Source organism: Ursus maritimus, unplaced genomic scaffold (assembly GCF_017311325.1).
Source record: "Ursus maritimus isolate PB19 unplaced genomic scaffold, ASM1731132v1 scaffold_7, whole genome shotgun sequence".
In the NCBI taxonomy this organism is placed as follows: Eukaryota; Metazoa; Chordata; class Mammalia; order Carnivora; family Ursidae; genus Ursus; species Ursus maritimus.
Window position 1 is genome coordinate 29,260,038 of NW_024426885.1, and position 25,965 is coordinate 29,286,002.

General features: G+C 39.7%; 1 protein-coding gene across 1 annotated transcript in view; it reads left to right on the top strand.

The window, feature by feature from the left end:
* The window catches only part of HPSE2 (heparanase 2 (inactive)), a 634,212-nt gene that overhangs the window by 540,448 nt on the left and 67,799 nt on the right, over positions 1-25,965 (top strand). The window lies entirely within an intron of this gene.

A 25,965-nucleotide genomic window follows, 5' to 3' on the forward strand; every position in this document is an offset into this window, starting at 1 on the left:
TTTGCACATCTGGCATGCTAGATCCCAGATGTGTGATTTTCATCCCATGCGGTGGGGCCACAGTACTGGGGATCCTGCCGGTTCAGCTGTTCTCAACAAGGCCTGTTTCTTTGACGGGGCCTGCAGGAGGTGGCTAGTGGTGGTTTTGTAGCCCCTGATTTATTACTGTCTCCAGCCAGAGACAAGTGCTATGCAGTTGGTACACACACACAGACACACACACACACACACATGCACAAGCACACACACACAGACACACCCCATCCATTTGGAGAGGAACACAAAGAAGGAAACATTCACAAGGCATCACCATTGATTTCTCTTTTCTCCCAGATCAACTGGTCTGACTTCTCCCTGTTGCCTCCTTTGCCTGTGGTCTGTCAGCTGGAGGTGATGACAAGGAATATTTCAGACTCTTTCCCCATCTGCTCCAAACACCAGGAAGCTGCAGGCCTGCTTCCCTCCAGGCCAGCTTAGAAATCCTGGTGTCAGGATAGAACAGGCTTCCAAAAGCCAACCACAGAACATTTAATACCTGTGCAAACCCCACGTAGAATTCATATGCCATAGGGTCATGGCTTTATGAGTGTTTCCATGACATGGTATTATTACACCCCAGATCTCTCACCTCATATGTCACTCAAGCATTCTCTGTCAGGAAACCAAGGATAAACATCCAAAAAGAAGATTAATATTAGAGAGACTAAAAGAGTAAAGTTCACCCAAACCATATGGTTCAGCTCAGAAGGGATGTGTGTCAGCCCTTTCTCTATCCCTTCACCCCTGCCTTCCACCTCATCTTGCCTCACACTCCAAACAGGAATCCCTTCGCAGCAGTGGTGCATGGGCTACCTGTGTCAGAGTCAGGAAACTTGATACCTGGGAATCATCATTTTGGGGACATGACCTGACAATCTACATTTCACAAGCTCCCCAAGAGATGTTTGTAAATGACAGGTCCTCATGTGACCTCCCCCAGAAGCAAACCTACCCCTGTTTGAGTACATTTTGTCGCGTAGAGCTCACTACTTCCTTGGGCAGCTAAGTCTAATGTAAGATGAGGATAATGAGGGGAAAGATCTCCTTTATTGGGCTGAATTTGACCTTCTGTCACCTCCCTTCCATGGAAGAGCCTCTAGCTCAGACCTTTCTGTGTCCCAACTCAGGAAGCAGAAAACTGAATCCATGCACTGGACTGACATAGCCAGTCAGGGCAGGGCACTGAACGACAAGGTTTTGACCTGCCATGGTCTTGGCAGAAGGCCTGGAGTTGAGTGTCTTTTTTTTTTTTTTTAAGATTTTTTAATTTATTTATTTGACAGAGAGAGAGACAGCCAGCGAGAGAGGGAACACAAGCAGGGGGAGTGGGAGAGGAAGAAGCAGGCTCCCAGCGGAGGAGCCTGATGTGGGACTCAATCCCAGAACGCTGGGATCACGCCCTGAGCCGAAGGCAGACGCTTAACGACGGAGCCACCCAGGCGCCCCTGGAGTTGAGTGTCTTGGTTAAAAACCCAGCCTCTGGACTCCTATTAGGGGCAGATCCTGGCTATATACCTGTGGGCAAGATGCTCCTTCTCTCTGTGACCCATTTTCTCATCTGCAAAACAAGGATAGTGAGATAAATTTTGTGAAGATTAGATAAAATGATACACATAAGGCACTCACAAGAGCGCCTGTTACATATTAAGTGCTCTGTAAGTATCGTCATCATCATCACAGAGTGGGAAGAGGGCAAGGAAAAAAGTTCTGCAGGTTTGCCTGTTTGGACTTGCTTCTTTTTTTCCATTCCATGCATTGACCAAAAAGTAAAAGCTTAAGGATATAAGGTTGTTACAGAGACCATGAGAACCAGCCGTTCTTCTCCACTGAGTACTAAGTAAAATAATGTGGCCAGCACTCAAAACAGCACTCATAACTTATTGCTATTCGTGGGGTGACTGTACATCCCAGCACTTTGCCCAGCATTGCCCTCCTTTGTTTCTGTGGTAATTATTAATACTCTTAAAGATATCTGTTTAGACAACAAACCGTTGAGTTGCCCCAGACATAAGATGTTCACAAGACTTTCAATATGGGTTGGAAGCATTAAGACAGGTTACTAAGAGAGTTTGTGAAATCTCTTCCTTGGAAATATGCCCATCTGGCTGGGGCGATTTAGAACAACTGCAAATAAGTGCTCATTAATAAACCTCTAAAATGCTTTGTTTGGTTTGGTTTAACTAAACTGCCTTGCCTTGCCCCCAGGAGGCACGTAGGTAGTAAAATTAATGGAAACAACGTTCTTAACTACTCAAGTCGCCAAACAAAAACTGCTTTGTGCTGTGGGCTAGTGTATGTGGGTGAGCTGCCATTATGAGCTTGGAGCCAGTGACATGTGCTTTAGATCGTACAAGAGATACCACAGGCTTGCAAGTTAACAGATGCTTGACAGCTAAAAGTTTGAAATAAGAATGTAGTCTACTACTTGGTAAGAATATTGTAAGAATAGTTAACAATGTACCGGGTACTGTATAGATATTAACACATCTTATCCTCAAAAACTCCTATGAACTTACTACTGTTATTAGACATATTTACAGATGAGAAAATGGAGTCACAGAAAGTTAAGGAACTTGCTCAAGTGAAAGGCAGAACCACAGTTTGTCCCTGGTGGTTTGCATCTCGAGCCTGTGGTCTCCACCACCCTGCTGCATGCTCCCCAGGAAGAGAGAACACTTTAGTGAAAATGAGGTGGGGGCAATAGCTCCAGTTAGTTTGATCTGAGCTGGCTACTGGTGAGAGCAGGAAGCCTTGCGACTGAGGGAAACAAACTGGTCCTTGCTGAGGAATGAATGAAGAAAAATAGTATTACAGAACTTTACACATTAGTCCTCATGACATCCATGGAAGGTAGGTGTCATCATTTTCATTTCTCAGTTCAGGAAAGTGAAGGCTTAGAGAGGTTAAGGAGCTTGCCCAGAGCTCACTGTAAGTCAAGAGCAGAAACAAGATTCTGACTCAGGAATTCTGCCTGACTGGGAACCCCTGCTCTTAGTATCTGTGGAAAATGCCTGCAACCAACACTAAGCCAAATACACAGGCTACAAACTTGAATATAGAAAACAACCCTAGCGGGGTGTGTGTGTGTGTGTGTGTGTGTGTGTGTGTGTGTGTGTACACAGAAAAAGGAGAAGAAGAAGTATAGCAGAAATGTCAGTGGTGGTTACCTCTGGGTAGTAGAATAATAGGTAATTTATTTCTTCTGTATGTATTTTCTAAGTTTTGCTTAATGAACATGTATCTTTTTTAACAGTTTTCTTAGATATAATTTACATGCTGAATACTTGACCCAGTTAAAGTATACAATCCAGTGGTTTTTAGTACCTTCACAGAAATGTGCAACCATCACTACACTCACTTTTAGAATATTTTCATCACCCAAAAACAATACCCACAATCGTTAGCAGTCACTCCCTGTTTGCCCCCAGCCCCTCCAGCCCTGAGGAACCACTAATCTGCTTTCTGTCTCAATTGAATTATCGATTCTGGGCATTTCATATAAATCGAATCAGGTAACATATGGTATTTTGTTAATTGCTTGTTTCACTTAGCATAATGTTTTCAAGGTTCATCCAGATTGTCACGTGTACTAGTATTTTATTTCTTTTTATTGCCAAATAATATACTATTACATGAATATACAGCATTGCATTTATCCACTCATCAGTTGATAAGCACTTGAGTTGTATCCATATTTTGGCTGTTATGAATATTCATGCGCCAGTTTTTGTGTGCATATATATTTTCCATATATGTATGCACCTAAGAGTGGAATTGCTGGGTCATATAGTAACTCTGTGTAGCCTTTTGAAGAACACATGTATCTTTTTAAAAGTGATTTGTTTTAAAGCCAGGGCCCCAGGAACCACTTCGATGATAGTTGGAGCAGGGAAAACTATCTTAAAATTAGATGTTCCATGTCAAGCCTCTTATAAAATCAAATCATCCAAATAACAAAAAGGAAAATAAAATAAAAAATAAGAAACTTAACCCTCAAGAGAGATTGATATGTATATTGAGTCATTTGTCTATTCATACTACAAATATTTTTTGAGTATCTATTATATATAAGAAAGTACCAGTGGATTTGAAGTCAGAAGATCTAATCACTGCCTTTTCAGTCTCTCTCTTGAAGGGTGTATGTGAGACTCCAGTAGAGTCAAGTGTTTTGTACATTGTAAATGTCTATTCAGCTGTGAAGGAGTTGCAATAGGAAGGATCAGGGAGGCAAAGTCCTCCTGAGATAGAACAAGAAAATGCACTCAGTGGAGAAGAAAAGGCCCAAGAGGCAGAGAGAAAGGTGGTGCCTTCATGGGTACAGGACAAGGCTTTGGTCTCAGGCTGCTCAGGTTTTATCAGGAGACCCCAAAGGGAGGACAGGGCCCAGGACCACCTGTGAGGTACATCTCAGGGCAAAGACAAGTCGTCTGTGGCTTTGCTCCTTTGTCCATATCCGATCTGGTTGGGAGAAGAAGGCAGCTCATGCAATCACACTTGAAGGAGACTGCAGGCTCACCAGCAAAGGAACAGGGAGAAAGAAGTAGGTTGTGACATCACTCCCAGTACCTAGACTGCTGTGGTAGTTGAGTGAGGAGATTTTCAGGGAGATTTGGGGGTGTGATTGACAGGGGGCAGGGGAGGCCAAGGGATTAGGTGAGCGTAGATGAAGTGGGATTGTCTCCAGCTCTGCACTCCATTTTTCAAAACCTTTCAATAGTCTGTACTACCTATAAAGTAAAACCCTTAGTGAGGCATCCAAGACCCTCCATGGTCTGACCCCAGCTTAATTCTCCATCCTCACTTCCCACTGCTCCCCTTCAGTATATCCAGCCACACTGAAGTATTTACTCTCTCACAAATGAAACCAGAATTCAGCCTTTGTCTGGAATTACCTTCTTTACTCTCTCTCTGTCCAAAGTACTGCCAGCTTCCAAACCATGTCTTCCACAAGGACTACCCAGAAGCCCCACACCCTCCTTCTCAGACAGCATTAGTTCCAGGAGTGCCCAGGTGGCTCAGTCCATTAAGCGTCTAAATCTTGATCTCAGCTCAGGTGTTGATCTCAGGGTCATGAGTTCAAGCTCCACTTTGGGGTCCATGCTGGGCATGAAGCCTACTTAAAAAAAAAAATTAGTCTCAGACTTCACAGGATACCTATAATGTTTTACCCATATAATGTCTCTCACGTGTTGTCTTTACTTCTCATTAGAGGGTAGGCCTCTCCAATTTACCTGCCCCTGATATAAAGTCTGGCTCATAATACGTATTCAATAAATATTTGTTGGATCATTGAGTGCATGAATTAATGGAACAGAGGTGTGGATAAGGGGAGAGAAAGGAGGATTTGAGAGATGTGAGGATAGTCCTACTCAGGCAAGTGACAGTGCAGGAGAGAAGGCTTCATGGAGAGATGACTGGAGATGTGCTGAGTGAGCTACAATCAGATGGGAGGGAGACTGGTGATAGGGTGTGAGAGCAGGCAAAGAGGAAGGGAATATACAGGGAAAAAAGTAAGCTCTACCCTAAGGGCTCAGACTTGAGCTAAAGAATCAATAGACAAAACAGGTTTTATTCCCAGGAATGAACTCAGATGCCTATGGGGGCTAGACATGGGGCACCAATGAGTAGGGAATAATGCGTGTCCTATCTGACGGTATAGCCTCAGCTCAGCTCCTGTGGATTCTTGAAGGTGAGGCAACATGGACAGGACTTGAAATGTTTTCAGAAGAAGCCAGAAATACATGTTTTTTTGGTGAGATTTCCCTTTTGTGAAATATTACAAATTACTTAGGGCTTTAAAACCTTTATCGAAACAATAAAATGTACACATATCCTAAGTGAATTTTCAATGAATTTTCACAAACTGAACATGTTCATGTAACCAGTACTCTGATCAATTATCAGAATGTCACCAGCAATTCAGAAGCACCTCCCCCCCACCCATATGCTCCCTTCCAGTCCTTATTGTCTCAGTAGTAACCACTCTTGACTTCCTGTATCAGAATAATTTTGCCACTTTTATTATACTCTATAGATGCAATCATGTAGTACTTAATTTTTTTTTTTAAAGATTTTTTATTTATTTATTTGACAGAGATAGAGACAGCCAGTGAGAGAGGGAACACAAGCAGGGGGAGTGGGAGAGGAAGAAGCAGGCTCATAGCGGAGGAGCCTGATGTGGGGCTCGATCCTGTAACGCCGGGATCACGCCCTGAGCCGAAGGCAGACGCTTAACTGCTGTGCCACCCAGGCACCCCTGTACTTAATTTTTTTGTATGTCTAGGTTTTTTTCACTCAACATTATGTTTGTGAGAAACATCCATATTGTTGAATGTAGTTATGGGATTATTTATTCTCACTGCTATATAGTATCCCACTGTGCCAATATACACATTTTATATGTTCATTCTGCTGCTGGAGGACATTCAGTTTTTAGCATTTTAATTATAACACACAGTGCAGCTAGGGAAATCTAGTAGGTGTCTTTCAGTGAACATATGTGCCCATTTTTACTGAGGATACCTAGGAATAAAATAGCAGAATCATAAAATATGTATACGTTCAGGTTTGGTGGATACTGCTGAAGTGTATGTACAGATTTGCATTCCTACCAGCGGTATATGAAAGTTCTGGTTTCCTACAACATTGTCTACACTGAGGTTTTTTTTTTCATTTTAGGCATTCTTGGGATGTGTAGTGGTACTGCATTGTTGTTTTGATTTATTTGCCTTGGTGAATAATGAAGCTGAGCACCTTTCCCTTTGTTCATGGCCATTTAAATAATCTCTTTCATGAGGTGCCTGTTCAAGTTATTTGCTCATTTTCCCTTGATTGTCCATCCTTTTCTTTATATATTCTGGATACATGTACTATGAATACCTTCTCCTGTTCAGTCACCTGCCGTTTCACTCTGTTAATGGTGCTTTTGATAAACACAAGGTCTAAATTGTCCAATTTATCAATTTTCTCTTTATAATTAGCATTCCTTGTGTTTTAAGAAATATTTGCATACTCCACTGTCACAAAGGTGTTCTCTTATGTTTTCTGTAGAAGCTTTATTGTTTTATCTTTCATATTTAGCTCTGCAATCCATCTGGAATTGCTTTATTGTATAGTATTAGGTATGGTCAATAAACATTTTTCCATGTGGATATCCAATTGTCTCAACTTCATTTATTGAAAAAGATCATCCTTTTCTCAATGCTCTGCAATGTTGCCTTTGTCATAAAACAGTTCTTATAGATGTGAGGGTGTATTTCTGGATTCTATGTTACATTTCATTTGCTAGTTTGTCTATTTTTGCACCAAACCCTCAGTGTCTTAATTATTCTATCTTTATAATAAATTGCCATTATCTGGTGGTATCAGTCTCTTCCATCTTTAGTTTCTTCTTCAAAATTACATTGGATATTTTTGGCCTTTTACATTTCCACATGAATTGTAGAACTAGCTTGTTAATTTCTGCAGAAGAACCCCTGAAATTTTGATAGAGATTGCATTAAATCTTTACTTTAATTTAGAGAGAATTAACATCTTTACAACAGTGAGTTTTCCATTCCAGGAATACGCTAACTCTCTTCATTTATTTAAACTTCTTAGTTCCTCTCAATAATGTTTTGTGATTTTCAGCCTAGAGGTTAGGTCTTACCCACTTTTTTTAGATATATTTGGTATCTGTTGAAGCTATATCTTTTTTTTAAGTTTTATTTTCTATGTAGTTGTTGCTAGTATATAGCGATCAAACTGATTTTATATGTTGACCTTATAACCAGTGATCTTGCTAATTTCACTTAATTCTAATAGTTTGTAGATGCTTGTGGGTTTTCTACATACACAATAATATTGTCAGCAAATAATTACAATTTTATTTCTCCTATTCTGATTATTACCCATCTTTAATTAGAGCCATCTATTTGCTGAAGAAGTATGTTTATAGAGGTGACCTACTATTTCTGTTGGGATTTGTTGTTCATACCTCCTTCCACCACGTTCATATTCCTTTTGCTCTGGAACTATATATACTCCTTCTTCTGTTCTCTGCATTCCAAGGGTCAGTGTAGCTCCCAGTAAATTTCTTTAGACTCTGCTACTATCTGGTGACCTCAGCTTTCCTTTTATCAATACCACTCTCTTTTCCTAGAAATGTATGTGATAAACAAAAGTGGGAAGTCAACATGGCTTCTTGTTCAACTCAGTCTTTTCTGTAGTATGGAACTAAGTCTCTACTAGGAACACTCTCCATTTCTCTGGTGGCCCACCTATGCCCTTAGATTTCTTAGTGCCAACAAGAGTACACTTTCAAGACTGACTTTTTTTTTTTACCTAAAACAAACAGGCCTAACATTTGGTAAGGATGCTAATTATGGTGTAGGGTGCTAATTATGGTATATTATGGTTATTTCCGTGATAATGGACCTTCTTCTTAATGTTGTTTCATTCTTTTTGTTTTTGTCACTGGGTTTTGAAGGATGAGAATAAAGTTAAAATGCCTTTATTACATCATCTGCAACCAGATGTCGCCTTTCACATTTCCCCCCCTTCACATTTAAAAAAACTAAAATTTATAGTTCTTTATTATAAACATTATACATGGTCATTGTAGAAAGTATAGAAAATAAATGGAAATACACAGAAGAATCGTTAAGAATAGAATAGTACGGACTTATTTGCTTGAGGCAAGAGCAGCAGAGACTTTGGTATAACTGCAAGACAAGAGGTGTTAATGGACAAAAGAATCCCTTAGAGAGCCAGACTGTGCCAAAATATACAGCCCTCAAAGGGGAATTTAGTTAGACAAATCCACAGGACAAGCCGAGTGTGCAAACATAAACAGCCCTCAGAGGGGAGATCTGGTCAGGCAAACCCAGACAAGGCCCTGCAGGAAAGCAGAGGCTACAGAAAAGGCACAATGTGCAAACAGCACCACTCAGAGGGGAGGCATAAAGAGGGTGGAATCCCAGGCATTAGAGGTGCTGGAAGGCTTATTAAGTTACATTTCATTCCCTGGGGCTAATGCTGAATCATTCCCAGTTAAAGATTCAGTGAATGCATTTTGCTAAATGGCTCCGAGGGGGCATGGCTTCCCCAGAGAAGACAGAGCTATTATTGTTGGAAGGGATCTCAGGGAGAGTCTAGGCCAATACCTCCCAAAGCATGGTCCGCAGGCTACAGCTGGCACAGGAAGTTATTTTAATGGTACAGAGATTTTCTTTTTACTTTAATAGTTATATTTATTTTAATTTGTGTTAGAAAAAATTATAACTAACACAATGAAACCACAATTTCACAGATATCCTCATTTATCATAAGGCTAAATTTGGTGGTATTGTTAGACCTGGACTAATTTAAAGAAAATTATTAAGCAAATAAAGTACAGGGTCGGGCAGGTATTGCAAAAATCAAGGTTCAGGAATTCTGTTCTAGGGCAACCCTCTCACCTCAACTATGAGAAAACTAAGCCAGAGAAGAGACATGATCCACCCAAGGCAGAAGCAAGACAAAGGCAAGTCTCTTAGACTTCCTAGAGCAGTGTGCTTTCTTATACAACTAACAAGGTTTCCTAGTTAATTTGACAAATTTCAAAATTGGAAGAGTTTGTAGGTATTCAACTTACCCTTCTGGCTACTATTTATCTTCATGATACATGTATAATTGTAAATAAATTCTGTCTCTACATAGTCATTCACTGAATAAACATTACAAGGCATTGTGGGGAGCGATGTAAGGAATACTGAGATAAGATGGTGGGGTCCCAGACCACAGTAAACTTACAATTTTATGAGGAATTAGATGTTTAAGTACAAATAATTATTTAAGAGACAATAAAGTAAGAGTAAATACAGTAATAAAAGAAAAGAATTGTAGAAGAACAGAGGAAGAAGCAATTCTTTCCAGGTAGAGTCTGAGTGATTTCATGAAGTAGGTGCTGGGATGAATGAGTAGGATTTCAATGTGCAAAATGAAGGAGAGGGTCTCAAAGAGATACACCTATTTGTACACTTATATTTATGGCATTATTCACAACAGCTAACATGTGGAGGCAACCCAAGTGTGCATCGACAAATGAATGGATAAACAAAATGTGATATTACTATTACTCAGCCTTAAAAAGGAAGGGAATGCGGACACATGCAACAACATGGATTTTGAGAACATCATGCTAAGTGAAACAGTTCAGTCCTAGAAAGACAAAAAAAGTGTGTGAATCCATTCATATCAAGTATTTCCAAGAAGACAAAATCACAGAGACAAAAAGTAGATGGTGTCTACCAGGGGCTGGGGGGAGGAGTGAATGGGGAGTTATTGTCTAATAGGTATAGAGTTTCCATTTCGCAAAGTAAAAAGAGTTCTACAGATGGATAATGGTGATGATAGCACACCAATTTGAATGTACTTGGTACCACTGTGAACTGTACATTTAAAAATGGTTAAGATAGTAAGTTTAATGTTTATATATTTTACCACAATAAAAAAAATTGGAGAAAAAAAGGAAGGAAGGAAGAAAATTCTAGGCTCAAGTAAACAGCAGGAACAAGATTGAGAAGTACTTGAATATGAGGTGAATTTGGATAATGCTGAATGGTCTCATCTGGCTGGAGGTCTATGTAGAGGAAGTGGTGCGTAGCATGTTCTGAGAGGTAAAACTTTAAGGGCAGGGGAGTCTGAATCTTGGCAGACATTGGAAGCAGTGACAAGAAATTTGAATTTTACTCTCTAGACGATGACAAAAGGTAAATGAGACTGAGGAGTCACGTATTGCCATAGTGACCATGCCATGCCTGTATTTAATACTAGGAGTACTCAAATTTCCTAAACCTTTGATGAGTTTTGAGAAGGAAAGAACACTAATGAGCCAGACCGTGATGCCAGATTGTACTGTAAAAAGAAACAGGGACTAGAGGACCAGCAAGACAGAGATGCAGTTGGCTGTCCACCTGCAATAAAGGAATCTCAAAGAGGATGAAAAGCGACTCCTCAACCAGCATAGGAAGAGCCACAGAGAGAAAAGAGAAAAATAAAATAGCAATCATTGGTGGGGACAATCTAGTTCCTCTTTCCTTTTTTCTTTTTTAAGATTTTATTATTATTTTTTTATTTGAGAGTGAGAGAGAAAGAGCACGAGAGTGGGTTGAGGGGCAGAGGGAGAAGACTCTGTGCCAAGCAGGGAGCCCAATGCAGACTCGATCCCGGGACTCCAGGATCATGACCTGAGTTGAAGGCAGACTTTTAACAGACTTTTAACCAGGCGCCCTAGTTCCTCTTTCCTATTGTGACACTGGGGAGGCTTCAGCAACCTACACCCTTGGAAAAGAAGGAAGGCTGATGACTTCCCGTGATCTGAGGATCCAGAGATGAGAGTTGAAAATAGAGCTTCAGCAATGGGATGCCAAGGCTAGAAGTGGTGGCGAGAAGGGTGGTAGAAAGATCTGGGGCAGACCAAGAGAATTTACCTGGCCATTGCCAACGGTTGAGATATGCTATGTGCAAAGTGTAAGCTTGGGCAAGAAGCGAGCCCTTTACTTCAATAAAGATGCATGTCCAAGCATGTAGTTGATCCTTGAGGATCTGCAAGACTGAAAACACAGGGAAGGGCCACCCAAAGTCCCACATGTCCACAGGGAAAGGAATAACGCTTCATTAATAGGTAGAAAGAACAGATAATACAAATTGAGTGCACTCAAAGAATAAGCATCTACTGCAATTAATTAATATGTGTGAACATTGGTCTCTCTTCTCACAGAAAACTTTGTAATAAGATTTCTGGTACTATCTTTTCAATATTCTCTCCCAGAGTGCCAAGAATATGTTTTCTTAAAATAGTTCATATAATCAAGTACCTGTGGAATTCATGTGACAGATGTTTTGAATCAGGTGTAATGTTAATAATGAAAACAAGTGTGTGTTTAAGCATGTCATATGAACTGTGGGTTGGGAACAATGGTGAGACTAACGGCAAAATATCAGAAATTCTAAAAATAATTGATATCTTCCTTTGGGATCCAGTTTAATTCAAGCAATATTTATTGATGTATTTCTGCAGGCAGAACCATTTAGTGTCTCCTCAGAGAAACAAACAGGAGAATCAGGGCCTTTCTTGACCCCTGGAGACCTTGCAGTCTAGTAGTTGGTAGACATCTCTTTATAGGCAAACTAAGATACACGTTATAAGGAAAGCTCATCTAGGGTGTCTTGGTGGTTCAAAGAAGTGGTTCACACTTCTCATAGCTCATTAAGTCTAAGATGCTGTCAGCTGAATGACACACCATTAGTTTATGCATCACTAAGAAAAAAGAACTCTGAGAGAAAACTATGGCATGTCACTGATGGCAAGAGGCATCCTTTTTCCAGAGATGTTAAAAACATAAAAAAAAAAAAAAGCCATCTTAGAATTGACGAAATGTGGTAATTAAAGAATTTTGACAGGTTGAAATAAGAGAAAAAGCCCACCACACAGGGGTCCTTCTGCTTTTTATATACTATGTACTTTCTTTGATCATGCACATGACTTCAATCACTGCCTCTAAGATAACTCATAAATCTTCATTTCCTGCCAGAATTTCTCCCCTTAAATGCAGACCTTTATGTCCAACTTTATTTCACTCGTTTATTTTACACTTATGCCGTAACTGTCATGTGCCCAGCAGTATTCTGTTTTGTGTTAAGTGTCATAAAAATGCTATGAATAAGTATTATTATTATTACTACTACTACTATTATTATTATTCCCATTATACATAGAGATTAAGTGACTTGCCCAAGTCATAGAGCTAGTGAGTGACAGAACAAGAAAAGATGGGCATGAGAGACATTGCAAATCACAGGACTTGAATCTCGGGTACTTGTCAGCTGAATGGGGATGGAAGCTGAGAGAGATAAGGTTTTCAAAGGGAAACGACAGGACGAATCATTGCCTTAGCTCAGGCTTCTATAACAAAATACCACATGCTAAATACCACTGGCTTAAACAACAGAAATTTATTTCTCACAGTTCTAGAGGCTGAGAAGTCCAAGTGCCAGTAGCTTCGGTCCTGCTGAGAGCCCTCTTGCTCACTTGCAGATGGCCACCTTCTCACTGTGTTTTCACATGGTGGAGAAAGAATGAGCTCTGGTCTCGCTTCTTCTTCTTGTAAGGACACTTACCCCATTGGGGGCCCCACCCTCATGACCCCATCTAAACCCAACCACTTCCCAAAGACCCTACCTCCAAATACCATCACATTAGGGGTTAAGGCTTCAACATGTGAATTTGAGGGAGACACAAGCCTTCAGTCTGTAACAATCACCAATAAGGAAAAGGGAGTCAATAAGAAAATTTCCTTTGGGAGGAAAATATTTAAACTTAGACAAGTTGAGTTTTTAAATGCTGCAAGAAATGCAGGCACAGATATCCTCTGCTCAGTTAGAAACACTAGTGTGTAGATTTGGGCAGATATCAAGCCAAGGATATTGATCTGGTAGTCAGGTGCAGAGCACCACTGTGGCAGTGGATGATATTCTGAGGAAGATATCTGGTAGAAGCAAGCTAAGGACAACTGGAGAAAAACCCATGTCCAAGAGAGAGATAGAAGGCTCAGCCTGAGGTAGGAAGAGTTCACACCACGGAGGGTCACAGAAGGTGAAGAAGAGAGTTTCAAGAAGGAGGAAGTTGTTGGTCAATGTTAAATTGCTACTGTTAGCAATTCTGCATCTGGATCTCTACAAATGAACATCTCCAGTGCTGAGTATTGAGGTACGAAGCAGGAGCCATGAAACCGCGCACAGATATCGGAAGATAAACGGAAGGGGGAGGGAGCCGCCGTGTTCGGGCGCCGGGAAGCGGTAGCCACTTGCACGGGAGAGCGGGCGGGGCTCGAGGACGGCACCCGCAAAACAGCAGACTGAGACCGTGAGCTGGGTGCGCGCCACCAGGCATCTCGCGGAACACCGGAATCCCGGTGCGCTCACTGGATCCAGACTGAGACCTGAGCCCAGACGCGTGGGCGGCTGGCGGCTGGAGGTGTTAGAAACACAAAGGACAGAGACTCGCCGGCCCTGAAGTGAGGGCTGGGACGCCGGGTGTGGGGCGCACATCCCCGGACGCTGCAGGGTTGAGCAGCACCAACAGAAACAGAGTTAAAGTGGCCAGAACATCAGTGGAGAACGGGCGCAATCCTCTGTTCTGTGACAGAGGCTGAGATCGCCACTGCTGTCTGACTCTCAGAGAGGCACAGCAAACTGCCAGGGAAAGCCGCCAGAGAACAAAAGCCTGGAAATACCGGCTCACAGCGACCCATCCCCATCCCCCCGCAGGGGACACCCAAACAGGGTTGACTTGAGACGGCAGGCCCTCCCCCAGAAGGCAGGCTGAAAAATCAAGAAGCCCACATCCCTAAGGTGCCTATAAAACAAGTGTGCACTGCCTGGGTTCTGGTCAATAATTTGGGCTCTGCACAACCCCTCAACCTCTCCTCATCAGAATGACGAGAAGGAGAAATCCCCCCCAGCAAAGAAAAGACAATAAGTCTGTGGCCTCTGCCACAGAACTAATGGATATGGATATAACCAAATTATCAGAAATGGAGTTCAGAGTAACAATGGTCAAGATGATGTGTAGACTTGAAAAAAGTATTAACGAAAATATTAATGAGAATATAGAATCTCTAAGGGCAGAAATGAGAGCAAATCTGGCAGAAATTAAAAATTCTATGAATCAAATGCAGTCAAAACTAGAGGCTCTGAAGGCCAGAGTAAATGAGGCAGAAGAAAGTATCAGTGAATTGGAGAATGGGTTAGTAGAAGAGAAAGCTAAAATAGAAACTTGGCTCAAAAAAATCCAATCTCAAGAATGTAGGTTACGGGAGATTACTGACTCAATGAAACGTTTCAATATCAGAATCATCAGCATCCCCAAGGGGGTGGAGAAAAACAGAGGTCTAGAAGAGATATTTGAACAAATTGTAGCTGAAAACTTCCCTAATCTAGCAAAGGAAACAAGCATTCGTGTCCAAGAGGCAGAGAGGACCCCTCCCAAGCTCAACCACGACAAACCTATGCCTCGTCACGTCATAGTGCAAATCGCAAATATTAGATCCAAGGATACAGTATTGAAAGTGGCCAGGGCAAAAAGAAATTTCTCGACGCGCAAAGGTATCAGAATTACGTCAGACCTGTCTACACAGACCTGGAATGAGAGAAAGGGTGGGGGTATTTAAAGCTCTTCAGAGAAAAAACAGCCAAGGATCCTTTATCCAGCAAGGCTGTCATTAGAATCTGATGGAGAGATAAAGACCTTCCAGAATCACCAGGCATTGACCACTCGTAACCACAAACCAGCCCTACAGGAGATAAAGGGGGTTCTATAAAAGTAAAAAGGCTCCAAGAGTGAGTGATACAGAACAGAAAGTCACAATCTATAGAAACAAAGACTTTACAGGCAACATGACATCATTAAAACATATTCTCTAATTATCACTCAATGTAAATGTCCTAAATGCTCCCATAAAGCGCCACACAGGTTGCAGATTGGATAAAAGACATGAATCCATCTATTTCTGACGTTCACAAGAGACTCATTTTGAACCTAAAGATCATCCAGGCTGTGAAAGTAAAGGGATGGAATACCATCTTTCACGCCAATGGACCTCAAAAGAAAGCTGGGTTAGCAATTCTCATATCAGACAGATTGGATTTTAAATCAAAGACTATAGTAGGAACAAGAAGGGCATATATTATTTCTTAAAGGATGTATCCAACAAATGGATATGACAATTATAAATATCTATGCCCCCAACAGGGGAGCAGCAAGATACACAAGCCAACTCTTAACCAGAATAAAGAGACATAGAGATAAAAATACGTTAATAGTAGGGGACCTCAACACTCCACTATCAGCAATAGATAGATCACCTAAGCAGAAAGTCAACAAAGAAAAAAGAGCTTTGAATGCCATACTAGATGAGTTGGACCTCATAGATATATATAGAATACTACACCCCAGAACCAAAGAATACTCATTCTATTCTAATGCCCATGGAACATTCTCAAGAATAGACCATGTTCTGGGTCACAAAACAGGTCTCAACCGATACCAAAGACTGAAATTATTCCCTGCATATTCTCAGACTACAACGCTTTGAAATTGGAACTCGACCACAAGGAAAAATTTGGAAGAACTCAAACACTTGAGACTAAGAACCATCCTGTCTAGGAATGACTCGATCCACGGAAATCAAAAATCAATTTAAACAATTTATGGAGACCAACGAGAATGAAAACACAACAGTCCAAAACCTATGGGACACTGCACAGGCAGTCCTAAGGGGAAAATACATAGCCATTCAAGCCTCACTCAAAAGAATAGAAAAATCTAAAATGCAGTTTTTATATTCTCACCTCAAGAACCTGGAACAGCAGCAGAGGAACAGGTCTAATCCATGCACGAGGAAGCAGCTGACCAAGATTAGAGCAGAGATCGATGAATTAGAAACCAGGAGCACAGTAGAGCAGATCAGCAGAACTAGAAGCTGGTTCTTTGAGAGAATCAATAAAATTGACAGACCACTGGCAAGACTTATCCAAAAGAATAGAGAAAGGACCCAAATTAATAAAATTATGAATGAAAAGGGAGAGGTCACAACCAACACACATGAAATTGGAAGGATATTAGAAACTTTTATCAACAGCTTATACAATAAATTAAGCAATCTGGAAGAGATGGAGGCCTTCCTGGAAACCTATAAACTACCAAGACTGAAACAGGAAGAAATTGATTTTTTAAACAGACCAATTAATTATGAAGAGATTGAAACAGTGATTAAAAACCTTCCAAAAAATAAAACGCCAGGGCCTGATGGATTTCCTGGGGAATTCTACCAAACATTCAAACAAGAAATAATACCTATTCTCCTAAAGCTATTTCAAAAAATAGAAACAGAAGGAAAGCTACCAAACTCATTCTATGAGGCCAATATTACCTTGATCCCCAAACCAGGCAAAGACCCCATCAAAAAGGAGAATTACAGACCGATTTCCCTAATGAATATGGATGCCAAAATTCTCAATAAGATCCTTGCTAATAGAACCCAACAGTACATTAAAAGGATTATCCATCATGACCAAGTGGGATTCATCCCTGGGATGCAAGGGTGGTTCAACATTCTCAAATCTATCAGTGTGATAGATTTTATCAACAAGAAAAAAGCCAAAAATCATATGATCCTCTCAATAGATGCAGAAAAAGCATTTGACAAAATACAGCATCCTTTCCTGATTAAAACCCTTCAGAGTGTAGGGATAGAGGGTACATTCCTCAATCTCATAAAAACCATCTATGAAAAGCCTACGGCAAATATCGTTCTCAATGGGGAAAAGCTGGAAGTCTTTCCCTTAAGATCAGGAACATGACAAGGATGCCCACTCTCGCCATTATATTCAACATAGTACTAGAAGTCCTTGCAACAGCAATCAGACAACAAAAAGGGATAAAAGGTATGCAAATCGGCAAAGAAGAAGTCAAACTGTCTCTCTTCACAGATGACATGATACTCTATATGGAAAACCCAAAAGAATCCAATCCCAAACTACTAGAAGTTATAGAGCAATTCAGTAATGTGGTGGGATACAAAATCAATGCTCAGAAATCAGATGCATTTCTATACACGAACAATGAGACTGAAGAAAGAGAAATTAGGGAATCCATCCCATTTACAATAGCACCAAATATCATACGTTATCTTGGAATTAACCAGAGACGTAAAGGACCTATATTCTAGAAACTACAAATCACTCTTGAAAGACATTGAAGAAGACACCAAAAGATGGAAAAATATTCCATGCTCATGGATCGGAAGAATTAACATAGTGAAAATGTCCATGCTACCCAGAGCAATCTACACTTTCAATGCTATCCCGATCAAAATACCGAGGACATTTTTCAAAGAACTGGAACAAACAGCCCTTAAATTTGTGTGGAACCAGAAAAGGCCCCGAATCTCCAAGGAATTGTTGAGAAGGAAAAACAAAGGTGGGGGCATCACGTTGCAGGACTTCAAGCTGTACTACAAAGCTGTGATCACAAAGACAGCATGGTACTGGCACAAAAACAGACACATAGACCAATGGAACAGAATAGAGAACCCAGTAATGGACCCTCGGCTCTTTGGGCAACTAATCTTTGATAAAGCAGGAAAAAACATCCGGTGGAAAAAAGACAGTCTCTTCAATAAATGGTGCTGGGAATATTGGACATGCAAAAGAATGAAACTTGACCACTCTCTCACACCATACACAAAGATAAACTCTAAATGGATGAAAGACCTCGATGTGAGACAGGAATCCATCAAAATCCTAGAGAAGAGCATAGGTAGCAACCTCTACGACATCAGCCACAGCAACCTTTTTCATGACACATCTCCAAAGGCAAGAGAAACAAAAGAAAATATGAACTTGTGGGACTTCATCAAGATAAAAAGCTTCTGTATAGCCAAGGAAACAGTCAAAAAAACTAAGAGGCAGCCCACAGAATGGGAGAATATATTTGCAAATGATGCTACAGATAAAAGACTGGTATCCAAGATCTACAAAGAACTTCTCAAACTCAATACATGAGAAACAAATAAACAAATCATAAAATGGGAAGAAGATATGAACAGACACTTTTCCAATGAAGATATACAAATGGCTAACAGACACATGAAAAAATGTTCAAAATCATTAGCCATCAAGGAAATTCAAATCAAAACCACCCTAAGATACCACCTTATGCCAGTTAGAATGGCAAAAATAGACAAGACGGAAACAATTGTTGGAGAGGATGTGGAGAAAGGGGATCCCTCCTACATTGTTGGTGGGAATGCAAGTTGGTACAGCCACTCTGGAAAACAGTGTAGAGGTCCCTTAAAAAGTTAAAAATTGAACTACCGTATGATCCAGCCATTGCACTACTGGGTATTTACCCCAAAGATACAGACGTAGTGAAGAGAAGGGCCATATGCACCCCAATGTTCATAGCAGCATTGTCCACAATAGCTAAATCATGGAAGGAGCCGAGATGCCCTTCAACAGATGACTGGATTAAGAAGATGTGGTCCATATATACAATGGAATATTACTCAGCTATCAAAAAGAACGATTTCTCAACATTTGCTGTAACATGGACGGCACTGGAGGAGATAATGCTAAGGGAAATAAGTCAAGCAGAGAAAGACAATTATCATATGGTTTCTCTCATCTATGGAACATAAGAACTAGGAAGATCGGTAGGAGAAGAAAGGAATAAGGAAAGGGGTGTAATCAGAAGGGGGAATGAAGTATGAAAGACTATGGACTCTGAGAAACAAAATAAGGGCTTCAAGGGGAGGGGGATGGGGGAATGGGATAGGCTGATGATGGGTAGTAAGGGCACGTATTGCATGGTGCACTGGGTATTATGAGCAACTAATGAATCATCGAAGTTTACATCAAAAACCAGGGATGTACTGTATGGTGACTAACATATAAGGAAAATAAACAAGTAGGGCGCTTCATTCTCTGCATTGAAGGGATAATAATAATAACAATATCATTATTTTGGAGTTTTGCAAAGTATCAGGAACCATTTTAAGTAGTTTATAAGTAATTGATCTTATCAAAAATTCTGTAAGGTAAAACTTTTGTTTTCCTCCTTTTATAAGATGAAAAAAATGAGGCTCAGAGTTTTAAACAACTCATCTGAGGTCTCAATGCCAGAAGTGATATAAGCAAGATTTAATCCCAAGAATTGAATTATTGATTCCAGAATCTCCACTCTAAACCAGTACACTGTCAAATAATAAAGATATTGAGAGTGCTAAAATGAAAGTTTAGGATCCTTGTGTCAGATGGCCTAAAACTTTGTAGTAAAATAGATTTGGGTTGTCTGCTTTAAGTGGTCAAAAGAAGGTAAGGTTGGGGGTCTCTACAGGAACATGGATGATTTGAGAATCTACTGTAAGAAATTCAGTAGGGAACTAGTAAGAGGTGAATCAAAAGGTCCATATCCTTCTTACCTGCCACAGTGAGAGAGATATGAATATTACAGTAAGATTACTGTGCTTATTTTTCTTGACCCTTCCAAGATGTATCCAGATGTGGAAGTACTGGATTGTAGAATTAAGGGTGGGGGAATGGGCCTAATTTTCAGCTTCTCAGTGTGCTGAATGGGATTCCTACAGTGGTATGCCTATGGCACTGTTCAAAGGAGCTCTTGTTAAAAACTATAAGGATACATCTCTGACTCTCTGAAATTATACAGGAAGATACTGGAGAAAGGACTTTGTCCACTCCTTGTCAACACTATATTATTTGTTGACATTCATTTACTGAGTCAGAGAATCAAGATTACAGCCCATGTTTTATAAGAGCTATTAGATGTGAGCAATGTATCCTTTTCCTCTGTGACCTTAATGCTTGTCTTCTTATGAAATCTGTAACTTTCATTAGATCATAGTTATTTGTGGACATTTTTTGTCCACCTGTGAGACCATCGGCTTTGGAAGGCAAGGACTATGTGTTGTCCATATCTGTTTTTCCAGTGCCTGGATTCTCCTCAGTGTGTAATATGTCTTTATATTGAATTATTGTGGGGGATAAAGACCTCTTGTCCAACTTTTTGGAAATTATGTCTAGTTCAAATAATTCTGAATTTAAATGAATTCTTGGACATGGACAAGTCATTTTCAATATCCTCACTATAGTTTTTTTTTAAGTGATTTGTGGAGACAATTGCAATGTTTCAATAAATATAATGCTTCTGTGTGGTTTAGAATCTGACATATGCACCACATTTCAGGGGAGTAGAGTTCAACTTTGAAAAATTAAAATTTAATAAGCAAACCTTAATGTAGTGGCATAAAGATACTCTAATGTTCAAGCCTTTTTAATTATAGTTGAAAAGTAAAAACCTGGGGCGCCTGGGTGGCACAGCGGTTAAGCGTCTGCCTTCAGCTCAGGGCGTGATCCCGGGGTTCTGGGATCGAGCCCCACATCAGGCTCCACCGCTATGAGCCTGCTTCTTCCTTTCCCACTCCCCCTGCTTGTGTTCCCTCTCTCGCTGGCTGTCTCTATCTCTGTTGAATAAATAAAAAATAAAAAAAAAAAACTTTAAAAAAAAAGAAAAGTAAAAACCTAATCTTTCCAACTACAATGATTCTAAACATTTATTCCATACTAAATCATTACATTAAAACCCTGTTTTTAAATTTATATGATGGGAATTAATGAAACATTCTCTATTGAGTCATCCAAATCCTAAATAAGAATTATTTCTAAGAGAACAGCTATTTCTCTTCATCACATTGTTCTTGCTTCTCCTTTATAATTTGATACAGTTTATATTATAGTTCTCAAGTCTATACAGCCTTAAATTTAATTATCCTGATATTTCCTTTTTACATCTAGAATCCAATTATATCATGGTGGATGCATTTGAAATGGCTGTGCATTTCAAACTTGCTGTTCCTAACTGGATTATAAGTCTTAATGTGCAATGGTTTAGTTGCTTTTGTTTACTTAATTTTCTTGCTGTTTAACTTTCCCTCTATCTTGCAAACTGTATTTTCAGAGAGCAAACATTATCTATTTAAGTTATTTATGTGCTTTTGAAGGAGTTTATGTTTTATGTCTTTGGTTTACTGCTTCAAGATCCTTTGGACTCTTTTTTATTCATGTAGTCTATTTTTTTAATGTTTCCTTTGCTCTCTTCATATGCTCTTGATTTGCTCAAAAATGTGTTTAAGACACACTTGTAAATGATTTTAGAGAATGGTCAAGCCAACCATAATTACATTTGGCCCACTACATCTTCATGGTCCAGTAATTGTCAAGGTCACAAGCCCTTTGCCACATGGGCCAGTTAATGTCGCACTGCTTTACAGAGCACAGACCTTGTTCATGACCTTATTCAAAATTCACACAAATATATGTTTTTACACACAAGAGAAACTAGGATAAAACATGTATGCATAAATCCAAATCCAGCCGCACTACTAAAAGAACAGTTTAATGTATGTGCTCTGTCATTGATGGCCTTCTTCAACTAACACATGTTTTCATTACTCAACAAAATATTACTGACTTTTTCCTATGTTCCATGTGCTCTTTTAGTTATCGGAGACACATAGCAAACAAAAGAGACTATTCCAGCCCTCATGCAATTTTCATTATTATAGACCCCCAGCCCAAACATAGATAATTAACATAGCTAAGTAAGATATATAATATGTTGAATGGAGATAATGCCCAGGATTTTTTAAAAAGCAATAGGAAGTATCAGAGAGAAAGGTAAAGTTTTAAATAGAGTGGCATCTCTGCAATATCTATTGGGCACCTGCTCTATTCTACGTATATGGTCAAAAGGCAAACACAATTCTTGCCTTCGGGGAGCTCACACTCCTACAGGTAAGACAGATATTGAACAATTACCAGTCTGATGAGTGATCTTAAAAGGGGAGAGTAGAGTACAACCAGGTATTACAAGATGTCAAACTGAGGGTCAGGGAAAATCTCCTTGAAGAAGTGCCATTTAAATGAGACCTATTGGATGAAGAGTTAGCGAGGTGAAAATAAGGAAGCCCAGTCAAATTTATAGATTTCAGGGGGCCCTTGACATAGCTCTTCCCAAATTTGCCATTTATAGGAAAATTAAGCCCCAAAAAGATAAAATTACTTACCCAAGTTACACAATGAATTAGGGATAGGGTTAGGACTAGAACCCAGAACTCCCAGGATGAATGCTTTACAGGAAAGGGATTTTCATCTGTTTTTTTTTCACTACCATATTTTTAGTGCTTAGAACAGTAAATATTTGTTGAATCAAAGATTGATTAACTTGTCTGATTGGCTTGTCAGTGGTTTTTTTCCTCCCACTCCATAAAAACCCTCATACATAATACTGTATGATGCCAAAAGGACTGTGATATGTGAAGTAAAAGAGACACATTCCCTGTCCTCCAGTAGCTTGTCACATTAGACCAGCAGGTCTCAAACTTTTTGGTCTCAGGTCCCCTGTGCACTCTTAAAAAGTATTGAAGAACACAAAGATGTGTGGGAGATATATATGTGTGTGTGTATATATATATATATATATATATCAATCTTTACCTTATAGAAATTAAAAGTGAGAAAAAATTTAAACATGTATTTATTCATTCAAAAATAACAATAAATCACATTATATGCTAACATAAATAACACTTCTTATGAAAATAGTTATATTTTCCAAAACAAAAAAGTAGTTAGTGAGAAGAATGGCACTGATTTTTATATTTTTGCAAATCTCTTTGTGTCTGGTTTAACAGAAGCCAGCCAAATTTTCATCTACTCCTGCATTCAATTTGTTGCAATATGTTGTTTTGGTACTGTATGAGAAAAATCTGTACTTATACAAACATGTAGCTGGGGAAAAGCGAAGGGTATTCAATAGCCTTTTCAAATAATTCAGATATTCCTTTTTGATACTACACCAAAACTCAGTTAGTAGTAGTGATTTTTCAAAGGTTAATTGCAATGTGGAATCCAAAACTCTACCAATGAACTTTTCATACTGTGGCACATTAAATCCAGGGTCTGCGTTCTAATTTGAATGGATCTTTTACTCATGCATGATTTTGTAGCATCATTCACTGGTCATCTGGAAAATATTGGCTCACTAAGCTATATGAATCATCCAAATGTTATATAATTTCATTATACAATATTTAAAAATCACCTTGTCAATATCACTAGCAATCTCATGAGAAAAGTCATTTATTATTGAGAAGCTGTCAGGCTCACAGGGGTAGATCCAAGTTTTCCAAAATTCTCATTTTTCACTTGAAGGTTTAAATTTTTATTATTGGCAACAAATTCTGTCATTTTCCTTGAAGTGACAGCCTCACTTCATTTTGGAGAAAATGTCTGCCAAAGAATCCAAGTCCAAATAATCATGGTTTGTCTGTTAGTCATTCACTCAAGCAAAAGTTAATGTTCTAAGGAAAAAGCAGTTAATGTTCTAAGGAAAAAGCAGTGATCACTCAATCACATAAGTGCTTCTCCTTGAGATAATCATTATACTTCGGTATGCACTAGACGTGCTTTATGCATGCTTCGCATTTTGTCACATGGAATATTAAAAAGATATGTATTCGAGGGTCCAGAACTAATCAATACTTTCTTCTTTACTCCTTCCTCAAGAACATCTTAAGGGGAACTGATTTAGTTGTTGCTGTTGTTTACTGCAAGTGTGTGGTAGTGCTGAGAAGCTGAAGGAGGCAGATGGGTGGGAGACAGAGAAGGAAAGACAAGGAAGGTGGAGGGCAAGAGTGCAGATGGGAAATATGGGGACAGAGAGAGCCAGGAACCAAGGAAAGAAATACAGAGGTGACAAGAAAGAGGTGGGTGGAAGAGTTGCCGACATAGAATGCCATCTCCTCTAATAACACGAGTAAAATATTACAAAATAGGATCACACAAACAGCTTTCTTAACATGCCCTTTAAGGAAGGGTAGGCATCACGCCTTCACTTAGCAGACTGTTAAATATTATGGAGCTTATCTTTTAATAAGATGGTTCGACAAGAAAGGACCAGAAACATTTCAGTCTCTCCACCACTTTCCTGAGCCTAATATTAAGCAGTCACCTATTTCTTTCCCCATGTAATGAGTCAGTAATGCTGGAGAATGGTATGCTGGCTCTCTATTTAGTGCTGCTACCACAGAGCCAGTCTATGTCACTGGCCAACTGTGGCCAATTTAGACAAGATATTTTGAAGCAGAGTACTTGACAGTACATACAGAATCATCTGCTGTGGCCCTACCAATGTCTTCACTATCCCCACAAATAGGCATGCTCACTGTATTCACTTGCATTCCTCAAGAGTCTGCTCGAGCTTTTCACTTTTTCAATTAAGCTAAACCAAGCAGTTCTCTAGAGATAAATATATGTCCTTTATTAGGAAACACTAATGCAAGATCAGAAGTCATCGTAATTAAGGTCAATTGTTCTCAATCTTGGCTACACATTTAAGATCACCTGGGGAGCTTTTAAAACTTCCAATTCCCAGACAACATTCTAGACCAATTAAATCAGAGTTTTGGAGGCTAGGACTCATTTATCAGTATATTTTAAAGCTCCCCAGATGATTCCATTGTTTAGCCAAAGTTCAGAACCATTGACCTGAGCCTTCCTAATGAGATATATTGGGGGACACTACAGAGACCCAGTGAATTAATAATCTGCCTTATTTGCTCTCAGCTGCTCCAAGAAATTAATGTGAAATAGTAATAAATACATTTCAAAACCTATTGGTAATATTAGGTAAACCAAGCTTCAGAAAAGTTCATGACTGTCAGGACCCATAGAAAGATGAAGAAAGCCCAGTGGAGGAGAAGACTGATAAAGATGCTTGACTTTGAGACAGTATTCTTCCTGGCATCCCACCTACCCCCTGCTATACCTCATTTCTCTTTGCAAGCTCTTCTTCCTCTACCCCTCCTAAATATCAGTACTCTCTAGGGTTCTTCCATAGGCTTACCTCTTCTCTTATTCTGAATATACTCTATGTAAGCTTATCCATCTGCATAGCTCCAATTACCATCTGTTCATCAGTCATTCACAGATATGTCTAGCCAATTTCTCTATCCTGACTTTGAGCTTCCTACTAGAGTATACCTGATTGGATGCTTCGTAGGCATGTCTAAATGTAAACTCAACACCTCAGTTCCCCTACCCCTCTATTCCTGTGCCATAAATTTGGAAGTCCTTTTATGCCATATTTAAATGAATGGCACCACCATTGCCTGAGCTAGGAACCTTGACTTATCCCTTCACCTCACTCCCTAAGTCTCCTTAATTTGTCTTGGCTCTTCTGTTGTGCTTCTCTTCAATGTACTTTCTATACTACAGCCAACAAGATTTTCTAAAACACAATGTCTATTAACACCTGCTAAAAACAGA